Raw genomic sequence first — 24482 nt, 5'->3', positions numbered from 1 at the left:
TCAAATCACAACAAAATCCTTTAAATCAGGTTTATGGGTTTATAAATAAACCTATAAAATATGAAGAAAAAAAAAAGTGTATTGAAAAAAGGATTGGAATAAAGGATGAGCATAAAAAAAAGGTTATTAGGCATTGAATTCTCAGCCTATGTCAGACTAAATTACCATAAAAGATTTTTTATTTATCACAAAGTCTTGACGTAAGAAATTTGTCTATACATAACAATAAATGCCAATAAGACAAAAATATGCAATATCACAATAAAAATTCAAATATAAAATAAAATATTTTTCTAAAATTGTCTGAGATAATAGTTTCTTCATTAGAATAGTTGTCATGTCTTTAAGCTTGCTAGTACTTAATAACTCATTAAAATGAACACTATGTTTATGAAGTCAAAATGTTTCTAACTTCTCGATCATGTTTACAGCTTCTTGACATGAAACTTTTGATATTTCTTAATATCTACATCTTTGACACACTCCACTATTAATGCAGGAGTTTGTATCGATAGATTTTCATTAAGAATAATTAAGTGAAATAAGTTAAGTAAAAACACAATAACTACACAGCTAATCAATTTAATTGGATTCCAACATTACCATACAAAAATTTAGTACCAAAAAGCTGTGCAAAATTCAAATAGAATTATATTATTTTTTTAATGCTTCAATCCGCCAAACGTTGCTTGCTTTACATTTTATTTCTCTTCTATTAAATAAGAAAGGGAAAGGGATCCTCTCCGGATCCCTTCCTCCTAATCCACATAATCAGGGAATTTGTGCCGTTGAAATTTGATCCAACGGTTGAAATTATTATAACTTTTAAAGTGGGCCCCTGTGTATAGCCGTTGGATCAATTTTCAACGGCACGAATTGCCTGATTTGGTGGATTAGGAGGAAGGGATCCAGAGAGGATCCCTTTTCCATAAGAAAGCATCCAAACCCCAATAGCGACAGCTACACTCGCATCCCATTCCCACCCCTCCATCATTACCCTAAGCCACATACGCCCTAAATAAAAATAGAGAATATAATTCCACCTCCATGACTTCTTTGGTGAGGAATTTCTTTGCCAATAAATTAAAGGAAAAAAAAGAAGATGAAACAGAAAAAAGGAAAAGGAGTGCTGGTTCTGATTCCTTATGCATTTTCCTCCTTTTCATGAGGTTTTTTACGCTGGACCCGGAGAAAATTACTTTATTTATGCTGGACGGACCGGATGCTTTGATACACGTTTTACACGACGTGATATATACTGATCCTGCTTAGAGCTTTTGAAAAATTTCATTGATGGCAAGCACTTCCATTGCTCTTTCCTGACGGGAACTTGTGGCCTTGGGTGAAAAACCTACTTGTTCAATTGTCTAGTAGCTAGCCATACAAGCCAACTTGAAACCAGCGTGAGATTCTAATTAATCAACGTTTTCAGGCCAGTACAAGTAAAGTACGATAACTATAATCCGTCTCTTCAGTATTTTTTGAGGTTCCACCAAAACTAAAAAACAATAGAGGGAGTAATTAAACTCTTTACAACCACATGGAAGATCCCTTAATTCCTTGACGTGAAATTTACACTAACAACAAAGTTAACTTTTGAATTGGAGTGCCGTCACCATGCGCAAGGTATACTTTGTTGGAATTAAACTCTAAAGTCCAACTCTAATTGGATTGTATAATTGTATCCGAGATAAATTAGGGTTAGGGTTGTATTTGGTAGCTATTTCTTGTGCCACAAGTAATAGTGATATCCGGTTTTATAATTACTAAGGCAATAAGGGATTCTTGTAAAAGAAATAATCCTATGGACTTTAGTTTTCTAGTTATAGGCTCATTAGAGTTTCTTGAATCCTAGAAGCATTGATCACTATATAAGGTAGAGGTCTCATGCATAGTTTTTTCACAATCATAAACCCTAGAACTCCCATCATGACTAATTAAAGAGCAGGAGTGCAGAAGAGCCTTCACCTACCCTAGTCCTTGTGTTCGTGTTTTCTCTGCTAAGGTCAATATGTCTTCTTTTTAAGTAATTATGGTGTTTTGATAAGCATGAAACATATTAGAGCTTACATACTTCACACGACTCTTATGTCTGTGAACCATTCGTTGATTGTTCACATACACCCTTCTGCAGCGTTACATTCCTCCTTTGAGGAAATTAGCTGAACTGCTAATTGTGAGTGACTCTAAAATAAAATTAGCCAAGAAGCATCCACAGCAAACTCAATACCGACTAGATCGCATAGCCTAGACGGAAATCAAGGTTGGAGCTCGGGTTGCAACCACTCCACTGATCACTCACCTGGATGATGATGAACCACTAGATCAGCTTCTCAAATTCCTCCATTATAATTTATCGACCTATCTACCGACTTCCATTAGAAGGCAAAGAAGCCCTTCTAATGGAGCAAAAAGATGCCTTGCACTGCGTATCATATATCCTCTTCAAAAAGAAATAATATGGCTTTTTAATTACCACATCAACCAGCAATACATTTTAAGGGAAGTGCAATTTTTATATTTCACCGTTGCGGACAGTAGCTACGTCCTACAACAATGGAAGAGAGCGAGTAGCGCCGAAGAATACCTCAATTTTGGCTGTATTGAGAATTGTCCCATATTGAAAAATGAAGCTTGGCCTAGCTGTCCCTCTGCAAAATATTAAACTGAAATCATAAGAGCTACAATAAGACATTAGGATCACGAATGTAATAACTAAATTGACATGAAAAGGAAATAAACTTATCTGTAGAAGAGGAAAACATGATCATAGGGTTTCAAGAGAGTCTTCTCCACTCAAAGCAGTAGTAAGTCCTTGTGCTAAGGGTTTAACACAAAACAAGGAGGATTATTGTAAGTGCAGGGACCTTCTAATATACTGATAATTATCCCTATATTCTAGCCTATTAACTGATTACATGGGATATTCCATATCAATTAGGATATCATAATAGTCCTAAATGGTAATGAATTCTTTGTCAACTCCTAAACCTAACTAGATAAGGCTCATAATTTTTTCAACTATTAACTCGGATTGACCAAGTTACTTGTATGTCAAGAAACAGTGAGCATATGTTATTTGACACTCACAACTTACACCCTCTACTTATATTTGGACATAGACACTGAAAAATCTCTCCCATCATATTGTACATGCCAATCAATTCGTAAATTTAAAAAATAAATGAGATAGCAATAACTCCCACCAAATATGTTAAAAAATAATGAGGGGAATAAAGAAAAGTATATAATGCGAGTCATAAAGTAGTAAAAAGAAAATTGCTTAGTTGGATGTCACCATCTCATTGATTACAGTTAGATAAGTCTCCCTAGCTAGCATTAACCTTTGATTTAATCTAGGGTTTTTTAAATATAGATTCTTGCAACTCTTATTTTCTAAACAAAAATCCACCTAGTTATAAACTTCCAAATAAAACCCAATGTGAAAATGACTACCAAGAAGAAAAATAATTGACTTATTATTACAAGATATTTATAACTTATATCACAATATTCAAAATAAAGCAATAAATATAATTACTCACCTTAATTACAATGAACAAATAATTATTACACATATTATTACCCCTAATATATATATATATATATATACACGCATTCAAATGTATATAGTACTACCATAGGCTCAATATATATATATATATATATATATATATATGCACAGTACTACATATATGTTCAAACATATTATACTAATTAATCTACATGTATGTAAATTTATGATAAGCAACTAACATATAGTTTGTAGGTAAATTGATGTTGAATCAAATAACATTATTTTATTTAGTAGGTAATATATTTTCCATGTATTATTACATATATTTGGCACATTTTATTATTATAAGATATATGTACAAATAATAGGTAAATTAATTTTGAATCAAATAAAATTTCTTTATTGTGTAAGTAAATTAATTTTGAATCAAATAACATTCTTCTCATATATTGGGTACATTTTATTATTATATGTATAAATAATAGGTAAACTAGTATTGAATAAAAAAATATTATTTTTTTATGTAGGTACATTATTTTGCATCTATCATGGGTTTGCTTTATTATGTAGGTAAATTATTTTGCTTTTTTTAAGCATTTTAGAATTTGAATAGTAGGTGCACTAAATCAAATAACATTTTTTTTGTACGTAAATTATTTTGCATGAATTTTTACCATATCAGGTATGTTTTTTTTTTTTTTTTGTTATATATGTGTGTGTGTGTGTGAGTGTGTGTGAAATTTACCTACATTTATATGTAAAATATAATTTGATTGACTAAACAAAGCACGTAGTATTACACATATTAGGCATGTCTTATTGTTATTATATGTTAGGCAATTAATTTTTTATTTTTTATTTTTGTAAAATCATTAAATCTTCCTTACAATCCGTATAGAATTAATTGTGTACATCAAACCTTCAAATAGGGGTATTTTAGGCATAAATTTTTTTTTAAATGTGTAAAGTCGAAATAGAATTAATGAATTTTGCTAGTGTGGAATCTAGTCAATGAGTTTTATTGGAGTAAAAAACTTATGTTGGGTTTTATGTGGAGAAAATTAAGTTTTAGGGATTAAAATCATATTTTCAGTTTAATCTATATATATAAAGTGAGAAGGATTAAAAGGTGAAACATTCAAAATACCAAAAATTGTCCTTCAAGAATTCTTAAAATTACAATTGAACCATAAGAATTTAAAGTAATTCACCATATTTTAATTTTGAATGAATTTTAAATTTAAAACTTTAATTAAAAAAAAACTCCCATGTTAGTGGGCGGTTTCATGGTTTTGCTTCATTTTTTTTTTATGAATAATTTTTTAATAAAAATATAAAATAGTTATTTAAAAAAAAAAATTAAAAGACATAATCTAATATAAAAAGGCCAATTGCCACACGCGTATGCGTGTGGCAAGAGGTTAGTATATATATTACATGAGTCTTGAAACTTAACCTTATCTAATAGTGATTTTTTGTTTTAATCTACCTATTACACGAGTCTCAAAACTTAACCTTATCTATCAGTAATTAAAAGAAGTGTGGGCTATTGGGATTCGAAATTATAATCAATGTTTTGGTGAGCAATAATATTTCCTAGAAAAAAAATTAGCTTCAAGGGAGTAACTCAAAGTTGCTATTAGTTTTGTTATAACTGATAAGAAATTGCTTTCATAAACAACTGGCCAGCCAAAAGCCACAAAGGCAATACAAATACAGGAGGGAGTATATAAACAACATCTAAATTATAAGGTAGTTTCCAACCAAATTCACAAAGGACGAAGATACCTTTGTCATAAATTCAACAGGCCCGGATACACCACCAACATAAAGCAAAACTCAAATAAAAAACCACATGAAGAGACAACAAACTCATAGTTAGTTGTTGCTGCAACTTATTCTTACTCGCATAATGAATCAAACAGAAAACAGAAAACTAAAACTTGAAAAACAACTTGCACAACAACTCTGGTGGATTCGTTGTACTTTATTCATTATTTGGGATTCAAACTTGATAGACAAGGATGATGTCCTCAGCTTTATCATCCAAAGAAATTTTTATCTTTTTCGTATTTCTTTGGCTCTTCTTCAAGAAAGTTTTGAACCAATTCGCCGAGCGTTTTGGGTACCTTGTCAGTCCATCTTCATAGTCCACATAGTTGAGACCAAACCGACTGCGATATCCCTCTGCCCATTCAAAGTATCCCTTTACTTTAGCACCCGATCTGCGCACACGCATAGAAAACAAAGAAACCAATGCATTGATATATATGGATAATTAAATTTAAGAAAAAGTAAGAAAGCATATATGTGTATTATACATATGGCCTTATTTAATTCCTTGACAATTACTAACCAAATTGCTGCTTGAAGATGACAAGGTGGTCACGATAGTAGTTGACTCTTATGGGATCATTAAGTGCTTGCTCAAGTGATAAGCTGCTATTGGTAAACTCATCGACGCCTGCAACATAATGAATTATCATATGCGTTGAGTGTTTTCTCCAAATAGAAATTTGCATTTAGTTTTGAGTTTAGACTTTAAAGCACCTAATTATACATATATACATCTATGAAATGTTGATAATGCAATTAAGGCTTGAAAGCATCTCGCTTACCATTTTCAGTAATATAAATGGCTGGGTCATTATACTTTCTCTTGGTATAAAGCATAAGATCGTGAATTCCTTTTGGATAAATATATAACCAATCTGAAGCAGCCTACAACACCATTTGAACATAATTGAAATTCTTACGAGTTATACAAAAAAAAAAAAAGTAGATATTAATCGTCCAAATGCTAAAAATTTTAAGTTCAAATTAAATGTGTACCCGTGGACCAATGGGTTTTCCATTAAGCGCAGCTGTCATAAGAACATATAAATATATATTAGAATCTCATTATTGTAACAACTTAAATAATTGCTTGAAACAAGTGGTCCTCTACCACAGTGATGGAGAGAAGTGTTGCCCTTGCACCATGATGTGGGTTTAAATCCTGTCAACTCCCTAATTTAACATCTAATCTAATAAATCTATCGTTTGACAAAAAAAATAATTGCTTGAAATAAGTTTTTAATTTGTACTCACTTGTCTCATTAACATGAGGATCATTTAAGTAGCTTTCAGGGTCAGATGAATTCCTTAGTGGATTGCTTGCATATCTAGCAGAGTAGTAATTGATTCCTATAAAATCATATGACCCGTTTAGAGAATCGGATTGTTCTTTCGTGAAATCAGGTAATCGTGCACCAACATATGTTCGCATGCTCTTTGGATAGTCACCGGTTGTGATCGGGTCCATAAACCTGCAAAATATGCAAATATTCCAAGAATGAACTCATGATAGCATATATGGCTCATCTACTTATCCATAATGGAAATAAAAAGAAAGGGATTACTCCGCGATTACTTGCATGTATGAAATTAAAATTAATAAAATAACTCAATTTCAAGAATTTGATTAACTAGGGGTAGTTAATTCAATTCTCTGTCTTCCAAAAAATACCCTCACTATTTTATACTAATCCAAAAATACCTTACACTTTTTATTCTTTAAGAAAATAGGAAAAGAAAATATAAAAATTTAAACAAGAGCAACATCTTATGATCCTCACCATCAGATTATATGGAACTTTTCTTATACATCGGTGGCTTTCAACTTTATATATTGTCAATTTCAATATATATTTTTATCTTTATGATTGGACATGAATATTTTCATCTTTATATTTGATACTCTTGTTGCGTACGAAAGAGCTCTTTATTCCATTTTCAAAACTCATATAATTTGCAAAACATGGTTTTATCATAACTTCTATAGAAATTTGCAAACTGATGTGGTGGGTCACAATGTTAATGCTTTATTTATGCAAGGAATTAGTAATGATGATGTTTTCATTCCGATTCATTAGTGGAACTATTTCATTTTGGATCTGATTCCTTGGTTAGCAAACAATTTAATGGGAATAAGTTCTTCCCATACAAATTACATATTCTCATTCTTAATTTATCTGATTCCTTACTTTCCCAATAACGGTAAGTAAACGAGCCCATAATGTATTGCTAACTATATATTGTATTTGTTATATATATATATATATCAATAATATACTTACCATCCAAACATACAATCCAAAGCTCGATTTGCAGCATCTATATCATGTAAGAGTATGAGTATGAGACAAACATTTAGAGCCAGATTGTATAAATCTTTGTTTGGAAAAGTCCTGTTGATAAGCTTTTGGTAAATCCTATTTGTTATAGAATTATGAGAGAGTGTGGTATACCAATTCTATATGGGATTTGACTCAATATCAGGAGTCTAGTTAATTCATATTATGATATGGTTTAGCTGTTTGAGTTCCATATGAATTCTAATAGGAGAATACTTGCAACACTGCTATATATATGTTTAGCCACTGCTCTTGCAAAGGTCTGCTCATTTTGATATTTGTTCCGAATACCTATTGTTCGGTGAGTACTTGTGCTTTGTTAAAGAGGAGAAGGTTAAACCTATTCGAAGAGCTGCAATGGCGTCGTCTTCGATCTCGGGTTCTGCAGGTTAGTTGTTATGCAAATTTTCAGTGTTTCTCATGAGCATGTTTGGTCTAGATATATATCTTGTTCTTAGTTTCTGATAATTCAATTGGTTAACTTATGATTTGTGGTATTAAGACATACATATGTTTATATATGTCTTACATATCATGCTTTGCCTTCGAAGCTGGCTCAAACCAGTGTGTCACAACTGCTAATCCTATTGCACCATTTTGACATGCCTACATAAGAAAATTCAAGATTTTTTTATTAAGAAGTAGACAAAAAATATCAACTTTGTTTATCTCGATATACCAAGTATTCCTGCTTTGTTGTAACTTGATACTAGTGACCCAAATATAGTTTTTGATTAAGAACCAATTATTCAGTCTCAAGGATAATAATTAATTAAACCTGATATTTAGTCTTGTACAACTTTACAGTGGATGCATGAGCAAGGAGTTGGTGATGTGTCACCAAATATGGTTCAACAGCGGAATTTCCACCAGTGCAGTTTAATTTTTGCCAAGCAGAGCATCGTCCTGGTGCATGTGTCCCGATTGCATAACCTTGATTACTTACGGTAAATGGCTCATTCAAAGTGAGCCAGTGCTTTACTCGATCACCAAAATGCATAAAACAAAGCTTTGCATAGTCTTTAAAGTGATCCCTGTGTTTACACATTTCAAAATGCATTTGTTAGTAGTATTTACTTAAGTGAATAATCAATATTATTGAGAGGATAAAATTTGTTCACTTACACAATACGAGGACTTAAGAAACCACCATACTCGTCCACTAAAGCTTGGGGAACATCCCAGTGAAAAAGTGTCACAAATGGTGTTAGACCTATATATAGCAGGATCAGTAAATTAAAATTGTATATGTTTACTGGTTAAATGATATTTTATGAGTGCACGTGTAGATCTTATGATACATTAATGTAATGATGTTAAATATGTGATAAGATAAAAACATCACCATTGCGTAGGAGTTCATCGATTAGATTGTTGTAGTATTCGATTCCTTCCATGTTAACTCCGCCGCATAGCTTTCCATCTAATAATTAGAGCAAAACTATTAAATAAGTGAATGCCTATCTACAAGTAGAAATTAATTAAGTAGAACATGTTAAACTATAAGGTGATTGGTCCCAATCAAGTATATGGAGGTGAATCATCAACATTACTTGGTAACAATCTCGCCCTTGAGATAGAGAACCTATAAGAATCCATCCCCATATTCTTCATGATATCCACATCTTCCTATATAACGATACAAAAGGCATACATTATTATAAGAAAGAAGCTGAAAGTAAAGGTCTTCTCTTCAATATATCTCTCATGTTTTCTCAAGGATCCAGAATTTAGTATATACAATATTGTGGCCATCAACTTCAAAAACAAAGGATGTATGTAATAAGATTATGTCATTTTGGAACCTTGTAACGGTGATATTGATCAATAGCGATGTCTCCATTGCTTCGATTAACAATTCTTTCTGCAATTAACCATATTAATTTTATTATCTACAACATAAGTCAAAATCCTTGAGAAATATGTGTGCATATAATGGTTTTTCGCTTTACTTTTGAGTGAGTAGCATTATATTCGGTGATTCCATTAAACTTCGTCATTGTATTAAAAGAAAGTTAAAAGCTTCCATTGAAAAACAAAGGAATGGTTTAGCCAAGCATCAATAACACATTTTAGCTAAGTGATATGATTAGACAGACGTGGATATTGGTGGGTGTAGTTATCCCATATGCTTGGTCCTCTGCCATGTTGATTCCAAGCACCTTCTACCTGTAATGTACACAACATATTTAAGAGTACGCATTCAGAATGAAGATGTGTAAATTATCCATGCAGGAATGCTAATAGATTTGACGTTGAAATTAAACTAAACCTAAATTATATGAAACACAGATTAAAAACAAATTAAAGTGTATTTAGTAGTTAAGCCCTAGAAGGAGACTGGCCTGGTAAGATGAGGAAACTGCGCCAAATAAAAACCCTAGTTGAAGAGAATCAAAGCTTCCAAACCACATTTAACTGGTCGATGATGATCAGTATCTGCAGCTTTGCTTTTTGTCAATGCAAAACCAATGAGTAGAACCACACACAAAAGCAAAGAACGATATTTCATTGCCATATGTTAACTGTGAGTGTTTTTGCGTGCTCTTGCTGCCGTGTTGCACGGCTTTATATAGAGGGAGTACGTACGTACTACAAGTGAGAACAATAAACAACAATTTTTTTATTAAAAAAAAATAATTGCAAACGGGCTTTAAATATACAGATTTGGATCCCATTAGGATTTAAATTGTGAGGATCCTAGGGATTCTCATATCCTAGCCCGTTTATCGTGCAGTCAAAAATTATTTTAAATATATTTATTTAAAATTAAACATGAACAGTACTTAATTAAAACTGACTGTACGATGTACGATGAACAGTCACGATGTGAGAATCCCTTGAATCCCCACAAAAATGATTCAGAGAGGATCTTCATCCTAAGAGCAGTTCCACCGGAGGTGGAATAGCCCAGCACCCAGTCAAAAAACCAGGTTGGCACCCTATCAATTCACTCCAGCCCAGCAACTTGCCTGGCACCCAACCCAAGCTGGTCTTTAGGCCAGCCCAAAATTGACTGACCAAGGAGCCTGGCTATTTGCCTGGCGCGTGCAGCTCACTCGCGAGTGGGTGCGAGTAGGGGACAAGGGTGCATGCAGTGGGGCCCGCTGTCAGCCCACTTGTGCTTCACCAGGAAGGAGGCGATGTGGCCCTCTCAATGTCGTTGGATTTTCAACGGCTAGTTTTTGTAGATTGTTGGATTTCCAACGATAAAAAAAATTTAAATTTGACTTTTAAAATGGACTGTCCGATCACAGATCAACGGTCCACGTTTTTTTCACCAAAAATAAAAATAAAATAAATAAAAAAAGGCCCAACGGTCAAAATTATGACCGTTGGCCACGTGGCAGCACCTTGGCTCTTGGATTTGAATATTTTTCAAATCCAACGGTCCAGATTAATTAACTATATTAAACATTATTAAAAATTATGAAAAAATATTGAAAAATTATTAAAAAATACAGAAAATTTAAAAAAAAAGTTATTTTTTTTTTCTATAAATACCTAACCCTCATCTTCCACCTTACACCACATTTCAATATTTTCTACACTTTCTACCAAAGCTTTCATATACTTTTTGTGTGAAAAAAAATACCAAAAAGCTCATCCTTAAATTTTTTTTGTCCATATAAACCATACATCCCTACATTCATCTTCATCATGAGTTTTTTTTTACAATGTCTTCTTGAAGAAGAGTGCATAAACAATTTGTGGAGCAACATAAAAGATTGTTGGCACAACAAGAAGAATTGATCAATCTCAAGGAAGGTGGATGTAGAGATGAGGCTTTCGCAATGGAGGAGGACTCAGATGATGACCATAGAAGGCAGATGGCCTCACATTCCCGCCGTGTCATGGAAGCTGTGGGCCAGATAGCCAAACCCAGACGTATCGCAAACTTCGATAGAAAAAGGGAAAGACAAGGTAAAGATCTCTTGGAAGATTATTTTATTCCCAACAGCGTATTCCTTGATCATGTTTTTAGACGTCGTTTTAGAATGCAACGAAGTTTGTTTAATAAAATCATGAGTGTTATTTGCAACCATGATCCATATTTTGTGCAAAAAGAGGATGTTTTTTGTGTTCTAGGTCTTCTTCCAAAGGAAAAAATTACGGCTGCCTTGCAAATGCTTGCATATGGAGCATCTGCAGATCAAGTGGATGAGATCGCGAGGATGGGAAAAACAACTGTTATGGAGTCCTTGATACAGTTTTGCTCTGCAATTGAAGCCCTGTACACCAATGAGTACCTCCGGACACCCACGCCAAAGGACATGCGAAGGTTTCTGAGGAAGGGTGAGATGCGAGGCTTCCTTAGCATGATTAGAAGCATCGGTTGCATGCACTGGACTTGGAAAAATTGTCTAAGTACGTGGCAAGGAGCTTATGGTGACAGAAAATGAGTCAAAAGTATCATTTTGGAAGCGGTGGCTTCATTTGATACATGTATTTGGCATGCTTTTTTTGGTGTTCCAGGAGCTCAAAATGACCTAAATGTCCTTGCTTAATCTCCAGTGTTCAACGATTAGCTGCAAGGAAAATCGCCGAGATGCACATATTGGGTTAATGGCACTAAATACGATGGAGCATACTACCTTGTAGACGGCATTTACCCAAGGTGGTCTACGTTTGTCAAAACAGTGTCACATCCACAGACTGAAAAAGAAAAACACTTCGCAAAATGTCAAGATGGGTGTAGGAAGGATGTGGAGCGTTGTTTTGGTATCCTGCAAGCTCGTTGGGCGATTGTCAGGTCTGCTGCTAGAATGTTTGATGTCGAGGCTCTTCGGTCCATCATGATGACGTGTATTATTCTCCACAACATGATTGTGAAAGATGAGTATGATTATGATGCCATTGATGAATATGAGCCGGATCCGATGAATAACTCAAGAACATGTATCTACTGTGCTCATGACCGGACCGAAGAGCCCGTGCAACACAAGTTGTTGGAACGGGATGGGCGTTACAATGAATTGATTGTTTAGTGGTACACTGATGTGCAAGAGCCATACTGGCACGTAACCCGCCAGAATGACTTGATTGAGCACCAGTGGGGATTGCAAGAAGGTGAAGATAGTTTAAATAAGCTTGTGGTTGAAGAATAAAGTGTATTTGATGAGTTTATGTAATTTTATTTTAGTGTGTTTTTTTTTTAGTTTATTTGACGAGTTTATGTAATTTTATTTTAGTGTGTTTTTTTTTAAGTTTATTTGATGAGTGTGTAATTTTATTTTAGTGTGTTTTTTTTTTTTTAAAGTTTATTTGAAATTTTATCCGAAATTGGTTAAAAATCTTATCCGAAAATAAAACTATTTTTTTTATTTATTCTTCTTAAAAAATATAAAATATTTTAAATGGGCTGGGTGCCAGCGCATTTTGTAGGGGTGGAGATCGTTTGTGTCAGCGTATTTTTTTAGGGGTAGAGATGCTTTGACCTATTACTGTTCACTAAGGTCTATTACTGTTTATTTGAGTGGATAAATGCGCTGAGTGTTAGCACAAAATCTTTAGAAGTGGAACTACTCTAAACATACCGCTTCATTGAACGTGCCACTCCTCGTGGTATACATTTAAAGATCGAGTAAATTTTCTGTAACCAAAACATACAAAAAGCAATGGGTAATATTTAATCTGAAAACATTGGTAAACTAAAAATATTATTAAATTTAAGCATAGTGTTCGGATAACTCAATACTACCATCTACCCACACTCACACGCTCTTTCACGGGTACTTCCTTGTACGGGTTCTTTCACGGGTATTCACCCACCCATTCACATTCACGGGTATCCACCCACCCGTTCTTTCACGGGTATCTACCCACCCATTCACATTCACTCTTTCACGGGTAACTCAATACTACCATCTACCCACACTCACACGTCCCTTCGCGGGTATTTCCCCATCCCAAGCCACACCCAACCCCAAGAAATTAGTCATTCATTGAGCAATAATGTTATTTGGACATACAAAAACTCTATGAGGGAAGTGAGTTCTATCTTGTATATAGGTTGGACCATCTATATTAGAAATTGTGTTTAAATAGCATTACTTTCCATTATTATAATTTTTTAATACAAACGATATTACTACTTTAGCTTACACTAAAGGAAAGAGGAAATGTTTAAACCTCATGACCTAGTGACTTAAGCATAAATACTTCAATGATTATTAGGAAATCCACCATTTGCCTCTTCATTAAATGTTAAATGTGAATGGGAGTGACCAATTTTTTTCAATCCTTATTTGACTGCTTGGACAAAAATTTAACAGAGTACTTTAAATAAAGATAATTTACAAATGTCTCTAGCTCGGGGGAATTCTGGTTGTCATTTGATCATATTTCTACTAGGATTTGCTTAGCTAGCTAGACAGTACGTATATATTACTAACCCTTGTTTGAAGGCAGTAATATAATATCGTCGACTGTATGCACCAGTCTATGCCGTTGATTAGTAATTAAGGGTTTTCTCTCTCATATCTTGTAAAAAGGATTTGCCATATGCACACACAACTATGAACTATATCTTCTTAATTTCCTCTGCTTCTTCATCGATTGAAGCAAGCATGCATGCATGCATGCATTGACTTACTATTCGTTCAAACCAGGCCTAAACCCTAGGACGAGTAAAAAATTATAGGATGTACAGTACGTCGATCATATATATATATATATATATATATATATATCCCCCCCCCCTCTCTCTCTCTCTCTCTCTCTCCCCCTCCCCTAAACCACATCTTCCTCCTGAAACAAAACAGATCACTCAAGAGTCAAGACAGCCCAACGAATCCCAGTCGCTGAACCACTCTCGCATGCCACTGCCGACCAATGTCGGAGCCAGAATTTCTTATGAGGAGGGACCTCACAAGTATAGAAGAAAACTAAATCAATAGTGATTGTAAACTTACTAATGCTAAACATCATAACATATATTCAAATAATTAACTAGTCAAAATTAACATATGCATGGATAATTTTATCTATTTATAGTAATTATAATTATTCTCGATGAATTTCATATTTTGAAACCATTGCATGATGTCATCTATACTGTTGAAGATAGTGCCACATCAGATGTCATCTCAGCAATTCTATTATGCCACCTCAGATATATTATTAGTTAGTTAGTAACTGTCAGCTAGCTTAAGGACTAAGAGTCTATATAAGAAGATTGTAAGGCTACTGTATTGATTAATTCTGAACAAATACAAAGATAATCTTTTCCTCTCTCTCTCTCTCTCTTTCTCTATCTCATTCATTTCTTCGATCATAAGGTTCTGTGATATCTGTGTTTCTTGCCTTCATCAATGGCAGAACCATTGATATGTTAACATGGTATCAGAGCCACCAGGCTCACGCCATGGATTCTGGTGGTTTGGTTTTTCATTAGATTTCGTCGTTTTCATCGTTTTTCATTAGATTTTCTTCGGTGCTTCCGCAATGGTACTGTAACTTTTTGGTTGATCTTTCATCTGGTCCTCTTCTCTACCTCGATGGAGATCACGAGTCTATGGCGTCTTGAAGTTCTAACCTTAATAGTCTGATTGCTTGCTGGAATTTGACTATTTTCCCTCTAGAGCACTTTGCCATTCTCCAGATTCCCCAAATTTATTTCCCCTTGCAAAGACAATGAAAAACGACTTTGTAGAAATGGAACGAGTTTCATCCAAAGTAAGGCACAAAATCTTTTCACTTTTGATAATCTTTTCTGGGTTTGAATAATTGTTTCAATCTTCAGGGCTGTTCTTCCGTTATGATCGTTGAGGGTTTCTTTCTGTTCGTCGGGGTTTTTTTGGTAGCTAGTGGTTTGGTGGAGGTTCTCCAATTGGGTTTTCCTATCATGAGCTCGAGTCTTAGGTTTTGCTACTAAATTATGCACTCTATCTGTTTGCTTAAATGCCGCAGTGAAAATTTGTTTTCTTTGATAGGATTTCTTGTATGCAAGTTTATCTGTTAAGGCCGATAGCCATTTTCTGCGATATCGTTTAAGGAATACAAAGGCCGATAGCCATTTTTTGCGATATCGTTGAAGGAATACAAAGGCCGATAGCCATTCCTTTCTGTTGTGTGATTAGTTCTTGGTTGTTTGAGATTTGTGCACTCGAAAAACGGCGATTGCCAAGAGTGTGTTGAATGCAATTTGTTTCCTCCAGAAGGCCGATAGCCGGAGTGAAAAGTTCTGTCTCAAATATTGTGTGTTACTCCTTAAAGGCCGATAGCCGGAGTAATGTTCTTGAAAAGTTTTGTTTGTTGGTATTGTGTGCAACAGTCTGGCAAAAGCATTCAGTCCAGGACTCTCAACCGGATATTAGGTAACATTGATTGCTTTGATGTACAACCATATGAAGTCTTTGTGGAAGAAGAACAGAAGAAGTTGCATCAGCATTGGTTGCAATTAGCAATTAAAGATATCCCGGCAACTTATGCAAACTGGATTGAAATGCATTTACAGAGACGACAAATGACAAACTCTTTGAAGAAGGACATGAGGAGCAAAAGAAAGCTCAATTGCTGCAATTTTCAGTGTTTTCCATTTGTCCATATTTCACTGCTGAAGCTAGAATGACAAAGGAAATTTCCACGGCTTACAAAGAATGGGTTAAAACTGAAGATCAAACTGTTACAATCTTCAACTTGGGAAACCCAGTTGAGATTGCGGGGGAATGTTGAAGATAGTGCCACATCAGATGCCATCTCAACAATTCTGTTATGCCACCTCAGATATATTATTAGTTAGTTAGTAACTGTTAGCTAGCTTAAGGACTAAGAGTCTATATAAGAAGATTGTAAGGCTACTGTATTGATTAATTCTGAACAAATACAAAGATAATCTTTTTCCTCTCTCTCTCTATCTCTCTCTCTCTCTCTCTCTCTCTCTCTCTCTTTATCTCATTCATTTCTTCGATCATAAGGTTTTGTGATATCTGTGTTTCTTGCCTTCATCAATGACAGAACCATTGATATGTTAACATATACTACTTGAAGTATTATTAAACTCAATAGAGAAAATTACTAAAAATTTTGCAAACCCTAAAACTCAAGGAAGAGGTAGGATAGAATATAAACAAATATTTTATAGAGAATAATAGTGTCACAAACCTTATTGTTCTTTATTCAATACATTTAGGATTTGGAATGGCTAAATATATGAAATTCAAGAAGAATAGGGGGAATAGCTTTGCTAGTGCATGAGTGAAAAACAATTTTTTTAATTAAAAGTGAATAATGGGTTTTAATTTAATATTATTGGTTTGTGATAATGACCATTTGAAATATGATACTTAATTTTGGGATGAGATTTAGATGAAAAGATAGATAAATGATTGGATTTTTGTGTGAAGTGTTAAGAAGGGTTGCAAAGCAATAGATATAGGTATAATACTAATCTTGTTTTTTCAAGTTAGGATAGAGCTAGGACTACTCTAGTTCTCATGTGCCACCGCCAGTGCTGCCGACAGAGTGACTTAGTAGTCTTGTGCCACCACCAGCTATCCAGAAAAGCATGCAGGTCATTTGTCGACGGAATGATGACATGTGTTTTAGCGTTTTTATCATGCTATCGAGAAAGCCGAAGTGAGTCTAAGGAGTAACGACTCCTCGTGCACCGATCCCCAACCCCTATGGCATGCTAAATTTTTGGTAAGTCCAGACAAGTTTACAATGTTCAGGTCAAGTCTGACTACTATAAACTTCATCAGTTAACCCATTTTGATGAACTTTACGTCAATGGAATGTGTTATATATGGTAGAGCATCTCCAAGAGACTATGCAAATGTAATTAATCCTTTTATTAAGAGTTAATTAGATTTAAACGCTCAAATTTTGAATTTCTTTTATTAAACATTCATGTCTTTTAGAATAATTGTATTTTTTAAATTAAAAATAATAATTGTATTTTTTTAATTAAAATTTTACATATTGATTTCTAAATTTGTCCCTTTAATTAGTTGAGAGAATTTTTTTTTATCTGGCCTTTTTATTAATTCATGTATTTTAGGAGTTGTGGACTCTTTTTTAGGAGATAATTTTGGTTTTTTTGCTCAACATATTTATCCAATTATCTCTTTTAATTTTTATTTTCGTTCAAAACATTTTTTAATCCTAAAATTGAAAAAATAATTGAAATGATGGACACTTAGATTTTTTTTTGTTTGTTTATTATTCAGTATACTATTTGTTAGATAATTATTTTGAATACATATGAATTTGTACATATTGTTGATTAGTGATAATGGTACATTTATTGTTGGTTATCATATATTGGTTTTGCATATATTGATTGGTACGTTTATTTTTAATTTTTGGGTGTACATATCGTTGATTGGTACGTTTAGTTTTAGCTTTTGGTACGTTTTATTTTAGCTTTCAGTACATTTTGTTTTAGCTTCCGGTACATTTAGTTTTGTTCTCGTTGATTGATAGGTTTTTTTCACGATTTTGTTACGATTGTTTTTGTATACATTATGGATTTTACCATTTAGTATCATATGGGTATGATTAATATTATACATATTGTTGATTGGTACATTTACTTTTGTTCTTCAACGTTGTTTACTAGTACGTTTATTTCCGGTTTTAGTAGGTTTGTTTTCATACATATATTTTTTATTGGTACGTTTTTATTATTCTTGATGTTATTTTCTTATATGAATTACTACAAAAATTTATATATGGATTACTATAAATATCTTAAATGGTATTTTATTTCTTCATTGAAAGGAAAAAAAAAAAAAATCAAACGGCAGGGTATTTTATTCCTTAATAAATTGTAGATAATCAATTTTTTTTTGTATAATTATCTTTAGAGGGAATCAAAGGAGCTAGATTGTAGGAAATTTGTTTCAATATCTCTGCATTTTTTTCCTCACGTGAAGAATTTAGGCAGTGGTAAGATCTGTAATTTTGGTACAAATAAAGGATAGTTGTGATAGATGATACTCCAAATTTGTAGGAAAAATGTTTAATTAGATCTCTAAAACCAACAAATGTTTAGTCTATAGAGTTGAAAATTTAGGCACTTATAACAAAACACTCCTTTTATTAAATACAAGTTTATTGACTTATGGGCGCAAAAGACTAAAAGTTTTCCCTATTTTGCAGTCCAACATCCTCTACAAAGCCTCTTCAAATTTCCTTTTTTTTATTGTTATTCACTTATTACAAAAGTTTTGAATTTCTTTTCTAGTTAATTAGGTGTTGTTCCTTTTTATTTTAATTTTAAAGAAACATCTTAGAGTGAGAAAGTCGCTCTACATATTTGTACGTAGAGAGAGGATTGAGCCTTAAATTTGATGAGTGATTTTGTAGAGTCTTTTTAATTAAGTTTTGATGGTGTGGCTCTACATATTAAGTTGGAAAATGGATTTATGGAGTTTGTTGGAGATGCACTTAAGTCCATGCATGCCAACCCACATTACACAAAATCAATCAAGATCGAAAACCAGCATATATCAATTAATGAAAAGATAAAACCAAATGAAAAGATAGGATTGGTAGAGAACTATCTTGTACGTAGGTACACTACCCAAACCCTACGTGAGTTTTCAGTTTTATTAAAAAAAGAAAATTGAGAGATTACACATTTACTATTTATTCCAAAAATATTAAGGTTTTTTTGGTACATCGATCTATTATATTATTTGGACTAAGTCATGCAATGATATAGGTTTTGAGGGTTTTTTTTTTCCCAAAGATAGCGTTCTGACATATATATGCTAGTGTTGAATAAAAAGACTTTATATATCCTACCAATTACACACATGCATACTTATATTTTAATATTTTAAATATGCAAACTACTAATTTATCCTTATTATGTTTATTGCAAATAAGGATAAAAAAATTGGGGACATAATTAATTAGTATTTGTAAAAGACGGTCGACAAGACCTTTTATCTTAATAATAGTATCAATAAAGATATAATATATATATATATGTTACAGGACACTAATTTTTTGACATACATTTTGTAGGTTCACTATGTAATGATTTTTGACGTGAGAATATACACAGTTTGTGTAAAATGCTAGTATGTTAAAGCACATCAACTACCATACGAGGAGTCAAAGTTCAAAACAAAGAATCATTAGAACTAGTTCACTATGATGTGTGCGGGTCCATCAAGCAACCATCGATAACTGGGATGCGTTACATGGTAACATTCATTGACGACTTCCCCAAATACGTGTGAATTTTCTTCATGAAAGAAAAATTTGACACATTTTTAAAATGTAAAGAGTTTAGAGATACAATCGAAGGAGAAGTGGGGAAGAAGATCAATTGCCTACTCACATATATAACACCTTAAATGAATGTAGAATACATCACCATTTCACCTGACTACGACATAATGGTGTAATGGAAAGAAAGAACCAACATCTTGCAGAAATCTATATGGTACATACGAAGATGTACTAAGAAGGTTTTGTGTTGAAGCCATGAGAACTGCAACTAATGTGATTAGAGGCTTCCTCAACTAAGTTTAGAATTTGTTTCACCTTTTGAGACATTGTGGGATATGAAACATACAGTTAACTACTTTTGAGTATTTGGCCGTGTGTGCTACTTATTTGTTCCAAGTCATCTACATAGCAAGTTTGCTAAGAGGCAACTAGATCTATCTTTGTGGGATACAGCATCCAGAGAATAGGATAGATATGTTGTGATATTATGACTAGAAGGTGTTACACATTACAAGATGTGGTGTTTAATGAAGCATCTTCTCGATGATCCTTAGAAAATGATGTGTTGCCTGACTCGAAAGACATTGGAGATACTTTGCAGCAGAAGATGGGGGATCAAACAGCCCGAGTCCAGATGAGTTTGAGGATTCGTTTGATGGTGACGATGTTAAACCAGATGAGCTTCATAATCCTTAGCAAACTAGTGTGCATCAACCAAGAAAATTAGACCTGGTGAAATGGAAGTATCAACCCCACAATTACAACTATGGAGGTTACAAGAATATAAAAGCCAAATCCTAAATACGCCAATGCATCCATAGTAAGTTGAACCTGAGATGTGTGAAGAGACATCACATCTTAAAGCTATGGGAAAAGAGATTGCACTGGAGCATCAAACTTGGGATCTAGTGCCATAGCCAAAAGATATAAACCCATATCATATCAATGTGTGTACAAGTTGAGGGGGGAGTGTTGAAGATCAACACCAACCCATGAAAATTAATTAAAATTTGAGCTAGGAAAAGTCAAAGAATGGTGAAGTTTCCACCAACTTGCAACATTAATTAGTGCAGTTAATTCTAGCGAAGAAAGTGAAATTAGCTAGATATTTCTAACAGGGTGTTTCTGTGCTTCTCTAATGTCGCATCTGTGCCTATCAAAGAAGAAGGCGTCTACCCCATTTGAACGAACCAAGAAGTGAGAGTGAGATATAAAGTCTTTGTGAGGAGTGTGATTGTTATAGAGTTTATCTCTAGAAAGTGAAAAACGAATCAACAACTAGTTGCACAGGGTCACAATCAGTAATACTCACAGTCAGTAATACTCCCAACTTGATAAAGAAAGAAAAAAAAAGGAAGTCAACTTCCAAACTAAAATGAAATGTATATAAATAGAGACAATTGTTATTAATACTCCAAAAATCTCATTTGTCACTCCAAACTTTCCATAATTAGAAAGAAAAATACATTGAAGTGTGGCTAAAAAGTATATCACATTTGCACGTTTTAAAGGCGAACTCATAGCTAAGTAGTTTTTATTGTGGAGCAGAACTTCGGGAATTGATCTAAACTGGATGTGTAATTGAGTTTATGCCTTTTAATGATTAAACTGATAAATATTTCAACTACATATGGATTTAATATCGTAGTATCTTTTAGCCTCTATATGCCACAAAAGTTGCGGACAAAAATTCACAACACATAGAATTGTGGTAAAAAAGTATATCGTCTTTGCACGTTTTATAGGTGAACTCATAGGTAAGCAATTTTTATTGTTGACCAAAACTTCGGGAATTGATCTAACTTGAATGTATAATTGAGTTTATGCATTTTAATGATTAAATTCATAAATATCTCAACCGCATATGAATTTAATATCGTAGTGTCATTTGGCTTGTATATTTGTATCTGTGGCAAAAAAAATGGGTACCTCCATGAGAAAATTTTGTAGATCGATGAATATTTTCAATCTAAATATTTATTAGATGTATTTTTCTTTCTAATTATGGAAAGTTTGGAGTGCCAAATGAGATTTTTGGAGTGTTAATAACAATTTTCTATATTTATATACATTTTATTTTAGTTTGGAAGTCGACTTCCCATTTTTTTCTTTTTTTTATCAAGTTGGAAGTATCACTGACTGTGACCCTATGTAACTAGTTGTTGATTCGTTTTGAACTAAGAAATAAGTTCTAATTAAGTGTGAGAGTGAGATATAAGGTCTTTGTGAGGAGTGTGATTGTTATAGAGTTTGTCTTTAAAAAGTGAAAAAGTGTCATAACTTTTAAAATTGTTTACTTATTTTCTCTCTTTAATACTTAAATATTAGAGTTGTGTACTCAAATATTCTCAACAGTGTTTTCGACCAAAAAGCTCCAACTCAATCTGAATACATGGCCTAATGGGCTTGGATCTGATTGGTTTTCAAGTTCCAAGTCACACTCACCCAACTCAGAATGTCATATTCGAAATAACAGATAGAAATTAGTAAACTTTGGAAGATCTGGAAGAAATCGAAGGATACAACGCCGTTTCTTGGCGCAGTGTTAACCTGACCACCATTCTGCTTATCAGAATTTGGCAGCTCAACCCTTCTCTTGCTCACAGACCCAACTCAAAATCAGATGGGACGAAGAAACGGTTGAAGGAATTCGCAAATGCCCAGACGACTGGAAGGAGGAAGGAATTCACGAAAATCTTTTCATCAATATTTTATCGTGTGACGTGATGAGAGGGTTACTAATGATAAACTTTATATGCCCGGTATGGTCCACCAGTAACATTATCAATATTGTCCAAACTTAATCACCAATACCAAATGTGTCTATAGATATAGGAAATTTTTAAGGGTAGAGACCCCCATTTTTTTATGAAAATGGGAATTAGTTGTGGGGTCCACACTACATCAAATTTTAACGATCTGAACCATATATTTTTCAAGTTACATCTCATAGATCATTCTTGCAAAATATTAAACAAATCAGAAATGTTTAAGAAATCTAATTAGATTCAAAGAAATTAACGAATACTTTGTTATATAAGAAAGAATGAACTTTTATCTTGATAATTAAATAAGCATATGGTTTCGGATTGAATTGAATTTTTACAAAGATAATCTATGAATCGAGACTTATAAAATAAACGGTTCAGATCGTTAAAATTCGATAGAAAGTGAACCCCACACTTGATCTCTATTTTTTTTTTAAATGAAAATCCCTTTGCATAAAAGACATGTATATTTTTTCCTATTCTCCAACAACTAAGGGGATATACCATAATATATTTTCACGTTACACTAGTCATTCTCCTTGTTTTTTTATTTCTTTTCCTCCCTTCCTGGGTTCACACGTTATTCTTCACCCAAGAGTACTTCACTTGAATCACAAGATTCACAACCACTAGAACCAGTACACCGGCAGTACAACATGTAAATTTCACTAATTAAAATCTTCGAGTGAAAAATTCACCTCTTCAAGTGCCGGAGAAGCCGTACAAGACAACTTGAAAACCAATGTGATGTCCTAATCGACATTTTCAAGCCAGTACAAAACCTTTAACTGGGATTCTGAGAGCACACCTTAACTATATCACATAATATCGAATTTAATAGCATAAAACTTCACAATCATATCAGTCAAAACACCCAGCTAGTATCCGCAAGTATGGCCTAGTAACCCATATATGATCCCAGGAATATTATGTTTCCATTAAAATACACCAAGTACGGATAAAACATGTCCTGCTAACAAACACACATACTACTGGAAAGTGGAAATTACAGAACTTAACCACAAGCGTAATAATTAGAGAGACTGACCGAACACAGGTCCTCCTCGAAGCTAAAACAAAGTCTAAACAACCTTGACTTTCGTTAGTTACTCACTCAAGACTCAACCCTCCATACATTCTAAAACAAAGTCTAAACAACCTTGACTTCGGTTGGTTACTCACTCAACCCTCCATGCATTCTTAGTTTTTAACGTTCGGAAAAAGCTTTGGCTTCAAGAACACAGAATTTGTCACAACCATTCTAAACCAGATACTAACCACCATACTTTAGCTGTAGCCTCATCTCAAGGCTCAGGAATAAGCATATAGCCCAAAGGTCTGGCCCTAACTAGCTGGTGGAAACTCAAAGCTAATCGTCACCAAATGCGAACTGATCCAGTATAAATCTAGAAAATGTGTGCTGACTATGAACACAATTCCATCATGCACATGTTTAAAGTGTGAGGTCCAAAGAGAGACAAAAAGCCTTCGATGGAAGCCCAACTACCCGCTAATGAAGCAAAACAGCTACATATGAAGAATTGCAACATTTACCAAGTTCAGATGTTATTCCAACAATCCAAAAACAAGTTATATAGGCACCATAAAGTAACAATTCAAAACAAAGTAGATCAGGAGAAGATGAACTCTGCTTGCAGTAATGCCTAAAAAAGTGTCTCTAGCAGAAGCAAGATTGTTCTAATTAGAGGGAAGCGATAAAGCTGATCTTCTCAGAACTTTTCCTCATAAAGAATATAATACAACCTTTTCGTTAAGTTATCTAATATGAATCTATAGATATCTCATTAGTTGCACGAAAGACAGATAACAATG

At 33.6% G+C, this 24482-nt stretch overlaps 1 pseudogene; it reads right to left on the bottom strand.

The window, feature by feature from the left end:
- Positions 1-5522: 5522 nt before the first annotated feature.
- LOC137743235 (beta-glucosidase 12-like) lies at positions 5523-10106 on the bottom strand (annotated as a pseudogene).
- Between the last annotated feature and the right edge of the window lie 14376 nt (positions 10107-24482).

This window comes from Pyrus communis, chromosome 8, assembly GCF_963583255.1.
Source record: "Pyrus communis chromosome 8, drPyrComm1.1, whole genome shotgun sequence".
Taxonomy (NCBI): domain Eukaryota; kingdom Viridiplantae; phylum Streptophyta; class Magnoliopsida; order Rosales; family Rosaceae; genus Pyrus; species Pyrus communis.
This window is presented reverse-complemented; position numbering and strand designations above follow the sequence as displayed.